The 10,951-nt window shown below is 52.1% G+C and overlaps 1 protein-coding gene across 3 annotated transcripts in view; it reads right to left on the reverse strand.

Annotated features, from left to right (window-relative positions):
* The window catches only part of RGS12 (regulator of G protein signaling 12), a 103,644-nt gene extending 93,653 nt beyond the window's left edge, over positions 1-9,991 (reverse strand). For all 3 annotated transcript variants that reach the window (XM_084799827.1, XM_084799826.1, XM_084799828.1), the window contains exon 1: positions 9,876-9,991. The gene's annotated coding sequence lies outside the window, so the exon portion shown is untranslated. The remainder of the gene's footprint in view (positions 1-9,875) is intronic.
* Between the last annotated feature and the right edge of the window lie 960 nt (positions 9,992-10,951).

Here is a 10,951-nt window from a genome sequence, read left to right on the forward strand (position 1 = left end):
GGGGGGGAGGGAGGATGTATCATGTAGCTATCAAAAGAGACACCTTCCTGCAACTCAAGGGACATGGCTGCTGTGTTAGGACATGACAGCAAGGAACCCCACTATCTTTATTCAGTCTCCCTGGTGGCTTGGACCCAGGGAGACAGTAATGGTTAATATGGGCCAGTGGTGGGTTAGCTAGTTCAAAAATTAGTGGGTCACTTCCCAGAGTCAAGGCCAGACAAGGAGCTGTGAGTGCCAAAGTTCTGAGTAGGGAACATGGAACGTGTTCATAGCAAAAGAACAAGAATGCGCCACTGACAGTACTTATGCTGAGCAGACACAGAGCACTTGAGCAGGGCCATCCCCATATCACCACAAACTCCAGGCCCAGGCCACTAGCACAATGGGCTGGCAACTCCTCACACCAGCCACCTGTTTAAGTGAGCACAGCTTTGCCCACTCCTAAGAATAAACCTGTGGTGACTGGGGGACAGTGACCAGAAAGGGCAGCACCTCCATCTCATCTCCCCATTGGGATGGGACAACCCAGTAGGGCACCCCCATGAGCATCTGTCTGGCTCAGATCACGGCAATCACCAGCTAGTCTTCCCTATCTGTCAAGGATCATCATCAGGACTCAGAGGCACCAGCTCTGGTGGCAGGGGACAGTTGGGCCACTGTGGGGGAACCCAGCCCAGCCCAATGTCCTTATACAGCCACCAGCAGAGAGGTGGCCATATTTCCTCAGCCACTCCTTAGAAATGCTAAACAGACTGGTGCCCTGTGTACACTGTCCTCAGGTCAGCCCAATTTGAGGCAGCCCAGTCAATGATGTGAGCATCAAGAATCCAACAGACACCCATAATGCTGGCAAGTGTCATCTGCCTTGATGCCCCCATTATCCTAGTGAGGCGTGGCTAGGACCCAAATGACCCAGGGAAGTCAAGTACCTCAGTGTGCCTGTCTGAAGATGTCCAACTCCCTTCCAAAAGGCTATCTCGTGGTGTAGCGTGCCCTGCCTGCTTTCCCAGAGGATCTGAGACAGCTCCACTAAAGCAAGAAGTTACCATGAGGCAAAGTCAACCTCTCCTCCCTGCACTTGCTTCCATCAGGTACCCTATCCAGCATTAGGAAAAGTAGTTGGACAGAGTGTTCCCTGAAATGGTGCTGGAACCCTTGCTCCTTCCTGGTTGCCTGGTTACTAGAGTAGGCTCTGTCTGCTCCCCTCCATGATGCTCTTCACACAGGCTCAAGCAATAAAGTCCACTGACCACACACATACCCATCTCAATCATCTGGGATCTTGATGAGCACACATTCAGAAAGAAACCAAACACCAGAGGACTGACAAACACCCTGGCACATTTTCCAGCTGCCCAAAGCAACAGGGCCTTCCATCCTCCAGGAAAGGAAACTAGGACTGCCTCACTCCCTGCTCCCAACTCCCTTCACCCATCACCCTGTGCCAACCCCAATCAAACACCCCCATAAGTGCTGTGAGGACAACCAGCCAGGAACACATGAGCTCTCCAAGATAGGCAGAAGCACAGTGCTATATGGCTGGGGTCAGGACCACTCCCTGCTCCCTGCCAGGCTACCTGTACTGGTTACCCTATAAGACTGGTACATGCAGACAGACCCTCTCTCTAGCTACCCATGGGGTCCTGGAGTTCAGAAAAGCAGATGGCATCTCTATCATTGGTCATATCTCCAGTCAGGTCAGTAATCAGTGGAGGGGCTTATCAGCAAGGCCGGCAGGAAGCCCTAGCTAAAGCCCAGTTATGCCAAGGAAATCTAAAGAACTCAAGGAGGGTGAAGGTCCACTTCCAGTCTCCTGTTCAGCACACTACGTCTACCACTGCCCTGGAACTCTCACCAGCATCTGTCTCCCCAATCCACATCCTCCTAGAAACACATCCTCAAATTCAGTCCTACTCTGAGCAGTCAGGATCCAATGGCACCTAATGCCTCAGAGTCCCCGCTTGGGAGAGCCATCTAAAGAAGCTGTCTGGTGATGACCCAGCTAGTGAAACTGTCCTGTGATATACATGATCTAAGCAGGACAACCAGAGTCCCTCTAAAGGGGCTCTGGGAAAGGGGGGCCCCCATGCCCAGGAAAGCTGAGGGGCATGACTCTCCACTACACAACAGTGTGACCAGGGATTATCTTAAAGGCCATGGCTCAAGTCCTACAAGTGCCAAAAATGAGATCCACAGCGCCATCAAGTTTCTAATAAAATGTTATCATCAGAAACACTGCCAGACGGCACTGAAGGGGCGGAGGGCCTCAGGAGGACAGTGGACACTGGATCCCACAAACCCTCCTAACAGGAAGGAGGTGAGAAGTGTCTCAACTGCAACCAGAACACCTTCCAGGAGAAGAGGCAAGACAGGGAGGGAGCCGGGTGTGGTGGCCCACACCTTTAATGCCAGCACTCAGGAGGCAGAGGCAGATGGATCGCTGTGAGTTCGAGGCCAGCCTGGTCTACAAAGCAAGTCTAAGACAGGCAAGGATACACAGAGAAACCTTGTTTCAAAAAAAAAAAAAAAGACAGGGAGGGCTGCTGCCTTTAGATATTAAGGTTTAACAAGGAACCCAGCCCTTGCCAGTCTAGACTTCAGGATGGCACAGCTCTGACCGCAACTCATCTCCCATTCTTCTTCCCAATGAGCAGAAAGGCCTGCAGTGGCGGCGGCTTCACCTGACACTTGTCCTGGGTATGGGCTGGTGGGCTGAAAGCTTGTCCCTTCTTTACAGATTGAGACCATCTGTTCTACAGGGGCTTTAGCCGGGCCCTCAGCTACACCAAAGCCAACTCAAGTGCTGGGATTCTGACCTGCTGCTGCCATGAAAGGGGCATAGGAGCACACTTTGTATGTAGGATAAGGAACACTGAGACCAGCAAGTGACAGAGAGAAGTGACCACTAGACGCCCAGAGCCAGCGTCCTATTCATCCTACCCTCAACAGTGCTCTTGCCTCAAATGAGACCTAGTGACTCACTTCCAACCGTAAAACATGACAAAAGTGATGAGGTGTCACCTCCAAAGTCAGGTTCCAAAAGGACTGTGGCTTTGTCTAGTCCTCCCCCTTCTCCCTCACCCTGAGGGAGATGTCGAGCTGTGAGCTTCCCTAACTAGACACCCACATGACAGAGAGCCAACAAGATGGGCAGTCGGCCAGCAGCCGTATTAGCAACCCTGGAAGAGGATCTTCTGGGGCCGACAACTGTCACAGGAGAAACTTGGAAGCGGCTCCTCCCACTGAAGCCAGGACTGACAGCTAGATCCCAACCTGTGTGAGCCCGGACACAGAAGCATGCTGTGCAAGCCGCTATGCTGGGGATAGCCTGCTAGTCAGCAGTGGATGACCAATGGCACCGAGAACACAAAATGAAAATGTCATCCCTTGACCGGGCATCATTCCACTATAAACACACACACAACAGCACTGCTCACCCCTGGACGGCCAGGCATAGGTAGGTGTTTTCAGACAGGGCCCCTAAGATTGATTCTGTGACAGGATGACCGGGTAGCCAAATTGCAACATCAGAAACTGAGCTCAAACAGAACATCATGGATCCGGACCTCCACTCAAAGGCGAGTCTCAGAGTCGGCTGTAAGTCCTTGGCAGCTCATGTTCCCAATGTGTTTGAGAGCAGCTCAGCAGCCACTGCACTGTCAGTGTGCCCAGGGGCTGAACAGCACAGCCTGGCTAAGCAAGCATAGCGTTGCTCACCTCCTATGTTCTTCATTGGGCAGCGTTCCTCCTGGGTCTCTGCAAAGGCAGTCCTTGATGTTTCAACATTTCAGGCTCCAAGAAACCAGAGGCCAAGCATTAGGACCATACAGATTCCTTAACTGTACTCTTGCATCAAAAGGCCCCTTCTAACTACCCCAGTCAGTTAAACACAAAGAGTCAATTCACTGCTAAGCAGCAGCACAGAATCAGGCATTAAAAATTCCTTTAAAAGCCGGGTGCAGTGCTACACACCTGTAATCCCAGCGCTCAGGGAGGCAGAGGCAGGCTGATCTCCTGTGAGTTCAAGGCCAGCCTGGTCTACAAAGGTGAGTCCAGGACACCCAAGGCTACACAGAGAAACCCTGTTTCAAGCAAACAAACAAACAAAAAATATTTCAAAGATGAAAGATGTAGGGGTGGTAGAGAAGAAAGTGAAGACAGCCAGCTCTGGTCTCCTTCCTTTCTCCACATACACACTATCATCACAGCTGAAGATACCAGCAGGCAGAGGGATCAGAGGCAACACAGCGAGGCTAATGTCACAGCTGTCACATGAAACAAGCTTCAATTGCTGGCTCAGCTTAGATATTGAGCCTCAGGAGACAAGGCATAATGATCATGGGTGGCTTTTTCAGCCTGTCCCCAGAGGATTCACGAGCGCTCAGCTCAGCTCCCAAAGAGCAGCATTTCCCATAGAAAGTAGAGCCAGGACTCACTGGAAAACCAAGGACCCAGAACAGAGAAGACCAGGAAAACAGAGTGTCCAGAGGTTGCAGGAGCCTGCCTCCAGGCACAGCTCAACACACACCTACCTGTTTTCAGATTTAGCAGCAAAGATACTATCTTGGAATGCAAAAGGTTTGCCTTTCCAGTTTTTGAGCAACTATAACTTTTTATGATACAAGTTCATAGCGAGCAAAAGCCAAGGGCTAGCCTAGTCACAGAAACAAATATATGCAAGTGAAAGTGCACAGCCACAGCTGACTAGAACATTTAGAGGTCTAAGGGTATCACTTCACGTTGCCTAGGTTCACCCACTACACAAAGGGTGCTAGAGAGCGCACTGTCCCATGCAGGCATGGCCTCCAGCCACTCGCAGGATCACAGGAGAGGTAAGATGCCTCTGCAGGGCTGCGGGGGGCGGGGGGGGGCACAGGAATGGGTACTGCCGCTTGGGATTCTGCTTGGGATTCTATACTACAGAACCAGGCAGTGCCCACAAAGGTAGAAGACCCAGTTTTTTGAACAGGGAAGGGAACCTGAGCCATAAGAGCCAGCAAGGGACTGGCTGCATGGAGCCTACTTGCCAGAGGCCAAACGAAGACCTTCAAACACAATAGCAGCAGCACACTGATCCAAAAAAAAAATCAGCAGAGGGAGTAGCTGGCCTCCATCACTACGCCATGAGACCCCAGGGCCAGCTGAGACCAGGGCTGGCCCTGGGAACAGAGGTCATTCCAGCCCACAGTCAGCTAGGCAGAGGCCACTTGTTCACTCATTCCCCTCACTGTGGGCACCAGCCTAGGCTCCGGAGTTTTGGGAAAGTGACAGGACATGCAGAAGGCACAGCTTGTCAGGACATGGGTCCTCACTGCCAATGGCTCTGCAGTGGCAGCTCTGATCCCAGAAAACACACACCAGTTCCAAACCTTTGAAATATTTAAGAGCAAACTGTGCCAATTTCCCATCTCATTTTTATTTGATCTTTCCTTTTTATCTCTACTTGATGTTTATTTCTGCTTGTGGTTTTTAAACCTGTGCAAAGTGAGTCTTTGAAGACAGATGGCTGATTCACAAACAAAAACATGAGACACTCACACCATTAGATGCCGCATAAAAGACAAACAGCTTTTTGGCATTCCAGTGTCTCAAACACTACACAGCAATACATTCTCTGACAAATCCAACTATAAAGAGATAAGGCTGTTCCCACCCATAGTCCCACCCAAGGAGCCTGGGCTCCCCCACTCCTGGGGGCACCCTGCTCTCCTGTTCCTAGCTAACTTTACTACAGTTCCCTCACAACTGTCCCTTTGCATCAACTGCACAAAAGACACAAGAGTGACTGTTTAGAATTCTACACCCAGCTAAAGCTAAAATAAAAAGGAACTAGACTGTAAGAAGGATAGTTCGAAATCAAGAAGAAGGTTTCTATCTTACAATTCTTGGCTACCAAAAAAGTAGAATTTTAGCAAAACAAGGATGGGTCTAGGAACCGATGAGGAACCTGGCACACAGGCACCCAACAGAGAGCAGTAGAGCACAGGCGACCCCAGCAACAGCTCTGTGAAGATCTTGGGACTTCAGAGCAGACTGGAGCAGGGTCCTCTATTACCACCTGCTGTGGGGGTGGACTAACATGAGGATGTAGTGAAATCCAGCCTTTGTACATTAGTGACAAGGTCAATCCCCAAGTGCATGAGGGGAGCTGTGTTTCAGGGACCCTGCTCAGCTCAGTGATGGCAGCTGGTTTAACCAAGTGACCTATTAAGAGGGGAGATGGCTCAGTAGTTAAGGAATCTTGGTTCAATTCCAGCACCTATGCGATGGTTAATGACCATTCTTAATCACAGCTTAGGGGATCCAACAGGCATGCCTTAGTTCACAAGCATTCATGCAGGCAAAATACTCATACTCACACAAATATTGTTTAAATGATGGGCTATTGAGGAAGAGTCCACAGAGACCTGAAGACTCCATCCACCTTTGGTAAGGAATCAAAAAGGAATGCATCAAGGAAGTTCTAAGAGACCACAGTAGAAATCTAAGAAAACAAGACAGCTAGGGTGTCCCCTCTGGGGCTGGACAAGTGGCACAGAATGCCACCGTCTGAATTTAAACCCAAGGTTAGTCCCCAACACAGCAGGTGTCATGGAGGGAAACTACAACCATGGCTCAGAAATAGATGGACAATGTACAAAATTTACGTAGGTAGCAAAGAGTGTGTACATGTGTGCGTAACTGAACAAGGAAGGGAGCACAGGGGATGCCCTGATTACTGAGAACACATGAGAACAAGGAAACAAAAAGGACAAACAACATGTTCCCCCTTCTCTTTCATTTAACCCCTGACCTTTAAAGACATGGAGTCAGGACATGCCTGGAACAAGTGACTTCCCCATGGGAGGAGGTGGGAGCTTCTAAAACGGTAGCCCCTGAAAATCAGAAGCAAAGTTCCCATGCATGTGTGTATTTCAGCTTATTTGCTTTAGGGTTTGAGGTTTGGGGGCTTTTCTAAAGAGTCTGCTTGTTGTTGTTATTGTTGCTGTTTTGAGACAGGGTTTCTCTTTGTAGCCCTGGCTGTCCTGGAACTTGCTCTGTAGAACAGGCTGGCCTTGAACTCGGAGATCCATTTGCCTCTAATAAGGCATGTACCACCACTCCCAGCAAAATTCTCATTTCTTTTTTTAAAATTTATTTTTATTTTATGTGCATTGGCCTGCATGTAATGTCTGCATGAGGGTGTCAGATCCTAGAGTTATAGACAGTTGTGAGCTGCCATGTGGGTGCTGGGAATTGAACTCAGGTCCTTTTGAAGAGCAGTCAGTGCTCTCAACCACTGAGCCATCTCTCCAGCCCCAGCCCCAGGTTCTCGTTTCTTAATTATGTGTACATGTGTGTATATGCTCATGAAGCCCAGTGCCTTGGGAGGCCAGGGGTATCAGTTCTGCTAAAACTAGGTCTACAAGGAGTTGCGAGCTAATTCAGGTTCTGAAAACCAATTATGACTTGGTATACACTCTCAAACACTCAGGCATCTCTCTGGCCCAGTGGATTTTGTTGCTATTGAGACAAGATCTCACTTGGTCCAGACTCTGACATCACACTCTCCATCCTGACTCAACCTCCTGAGTGCTTAGGTCACAGTCTCCTACTGAGCAGATTTCTGGAGACTGCTGTTTTCATTGGATTGTGGGAAGAGAATGGGACAAACGGACACTGCACCCTCTCACAGCTGGTCCATCCACACAGATGCATCCAGAAACACATCTACAGGGCAGGGAAACCACAAACTACTGCAGTCTTTGGTGTACAGGACCCTTGGGTAGATCCCTCCCTGAAGAAGGTGCAGGACACAGCTGTTCCTCAGGGAGAAGGGGAAAACACACCAGGAGCTTTGCAGACATAAATCGGGGACTTTGGATCTCCTGGCAACCCTAAAGGTCCTCACAGGCATGGCAGAGGGAGGCTTAAGATCGAAGGCCACGGTGATGCTGGAATCAATCCCTGAGCCCAGGGATGCGACCAGTATCCACCTGACGTGACAAGGAGATTCGCCCTGAGCCCCAAAGGACATGTGGCCAGAGAGACCCACGGCAGACTTCTGGCATCCAGAGCCTTAAAGAATAAACTGTTGTTTTTAAGCCACTAAATATAAGCACTCTGAAACAGCTCAAGAGGAAACTAAAGCAAGTGCTGCCTAGTAAGCAAACGTTTGCGGGGTTTCCAGCAAACTCACAAGAAAAAAAAAATTAAGGGCCCAAAGCCACCCCATATCATCATGCACTTGCTGCCAGAGAGGGAGCCCAGGCAGAGAGCCCACAGCTAAGGCAGCACTCTCCCTCAGCCAGATGGGACCAACATGCTGGGCCTGTCTCAGATACAGTCATCAAATGACAACAGGATTAGAAATGCAGGGCTCAGCTTCAACCTCTCCCACCTCTGTGACCCTCGAAGGACAAGGACTTGAGCCAGTTCACTAGGCTCAGTATCACCTCTGTGACCACCCACCAGGCCATCCTCTGAGGTGGTTGTTGTAAACATAAGGCAAAAAGTTAGCCAGCCCTTGACCCATCCCCCCTCCTGAGTGCCACGTAGGACCACAAAGTGCCTCTTGTCATAAGCTGAGACTCCGTGATGCACTGCAATTTGGCCCACTCAGTATGGACCCTGTCTTCTCCTGACTCTTGCAAAGGCTGGCATACACATGCCACTCCAAGTCTGAGAGCCTTTCCTCAGCTCTGCTATTTGCTGATCTCCTTTGCCAGCTCTCCAGCCTCTCTCTCCTCTCAGAAGCAACCATCCTCCTTAGTCCCCCTGAGGGTAGGTTCCAAGAAGCCTCACAGAAATGGCCTTAAAGACCTAGATTCTCGGGCACCTGCTCCCTGTCCTCACCTCTAATTTCAAGGTCCTACCCCAGATGGGCCTTACCTAATCCACGCTCCTCTACCCCATGACCTTTTCTGTCTCAACAGTGTCGCTGAAGTCCAGGTCCTGTCAGCCCGAGTACTTGTCATCCAACCCCCAAATAAAAAAGGTGTAACATTTTTATTCCAGTTTTTCTGGAGAGATTATCATACCGACAATTGGACTTTCTTCAGAAACTTTTAAAACTTAAAGCACAGTCCCTTTATTCAAAACTGATTGAGTTCCTCCCCCTTTGTCAACACACACACCAGTTGCTTACTGTAGGTTCAAGGCTTCACTCTCTGGGTCACCTCCCTAGTACCAGCTTTCCCTCCACCTATAGTCCATAGGTCTGAGTCAATTCCAGGACCCCGGACCCCTCCATCCGTATGGTCTACGGGTAAAAGTCCCTCTGTCTACACTCCAGGGGTCTGAGCCCTATCTACATACCACAGGTGTGAGCAACCCCATCTACACTCCATAGCTGAGCCCCCTCTACACTCCAACCTCTCCCCACCCCCATACTCCACAGGTCTGGGGACCCCTGTCTACACTCCAGGGGTCTGAGCCACTCTGCACCTGACAGCTCTGAGCCCCCTTGTCTACACTCCACTCCACAGATCTAGCCCCTCCATCTATTCTCAATTCGCGTTGTGGGCTGCCCTGCGTTCTTGCCCTACATTTCCTCAGTTCGGGTCCTTGGAAACGGTCTGCCCAAACAAAGCGACCGCGGGCTGAGTTGAACATTAAAGCCCCCTCACGGCAAGCCGGGCCGGCTTCTGAGCCGAGTCGGAATCCGGCCGGGTCCGACGGGCTGCAGCCCCTGCGGAACCCGCACATCCGGCCTGCGCGGGACCCCGGCCACAGCCCGCGCGGGCAAGTTCCCGGAGTCCCGCGCGAACAAAGAAGGCGCGGGCGGTGCCCGAGCTCGGCCTCACGGCCGCAGGCGGACCTGGCCGAGCCGGCAGAGGCGCGCGCCAGGGAAGAAAGACGCGCGAGGAGGCGCGCCGGCCCCGCTCACCTACCGGGCCGCCGCTTGCTCCCGCCGGGCGCCCGCCGAAAGCACCAACGGTCACCACCGTCGCCGGGCCGGGGGCGGGGCTCCGGGAGGGGCGGGGTCCGACCCTGAGAGCCGAGCTCCGGCTCCTGGGGGCGGGACCTAGTCGTTGTAGGGCGGGGCCCAGGGCCAAGGGGGCGGGGCTCGGTGAGGGGCGGGTCAGGCCGTTGTGGAGGTCCAGCTTCTGGGCCCGTGGTTCCGGGAAAGGGCGTGGTCCAGCCATTTTTGGAGGGTGTGACTCAGGGTCTTGGGAGTGGGGCCCACTCGGGATCCGTCGGGGCTCAGGGTCCTGGAGGAGCCAATGTTTGGGGGGGGTGGGGAAAAGGACGGAGTGAGGGGGCGTGTCCGGCTTCTGGGGGCGGGACTCTTGGAGGGCGGGGTCCGGCTGCTGGACAACCGCTCCGGGACAGGCGGGGTCCCGCTCCTAGCACTGAAGTGCTCAAGAAGTAGGAGGTGTCGCCGACAGAAAATCTAACGGAAAGCACAACATCCAGGGCGTAGGAGAAACGGAGGCGGGGCGGGACGGGCAGGCCAGGGCGGGACTTCCGCCCTGCGGAGCCGGTGGTGGTCCCGCTGTTGGGCAGAGCTACCCCATGGAGCCGCAAAGGCCAGCCAGATAGGTTTTGGGCGGGCGGGGGTGGTGTGGGGGTGGGAGTTGTTTGTTTTTTTTGAGCGACTGCAGAGGACTGGACTGTGTGGTCTCCTTCGCATGCAGAGAGAGAGATGATGATGACTTTGTCCTCCTTCAGAGGGCAGGACTGAGGCATGATGCACTTATGAGGAGTGGAAGGGCAGGAGACAGGTCATCCACCTGAGAGTGTGCATTTGCGAAGTGTAGAGGTACACTTGTACTGTTGCAAGCACACCCAGGCTGTGATGCAGCTGTTGCACAAAAACTGATTTTATAGCTCCTTCGCCCGCCCTTTCCAGAACACTGGGCCTTGTCTACCCCAAAGATACCGCCCTTTAGTGAAAGGACAGGATTCCCTTCCCTTCCTTTGTCTTCCTAGCAACCACAGCTTCTTCTGGAGTTTTATTCACGGT

This window comes from Acomys minous (genome assembly GCF_964271855.1).
Source record: "Acomys minous genome assembly, chromosome: 10".
Classification (NCBI taxonomy): Eukaryota; Metazoa; Chordata; class Mammalia; order Rodentia; family Muridae; genus Acomys; species Acomys minous.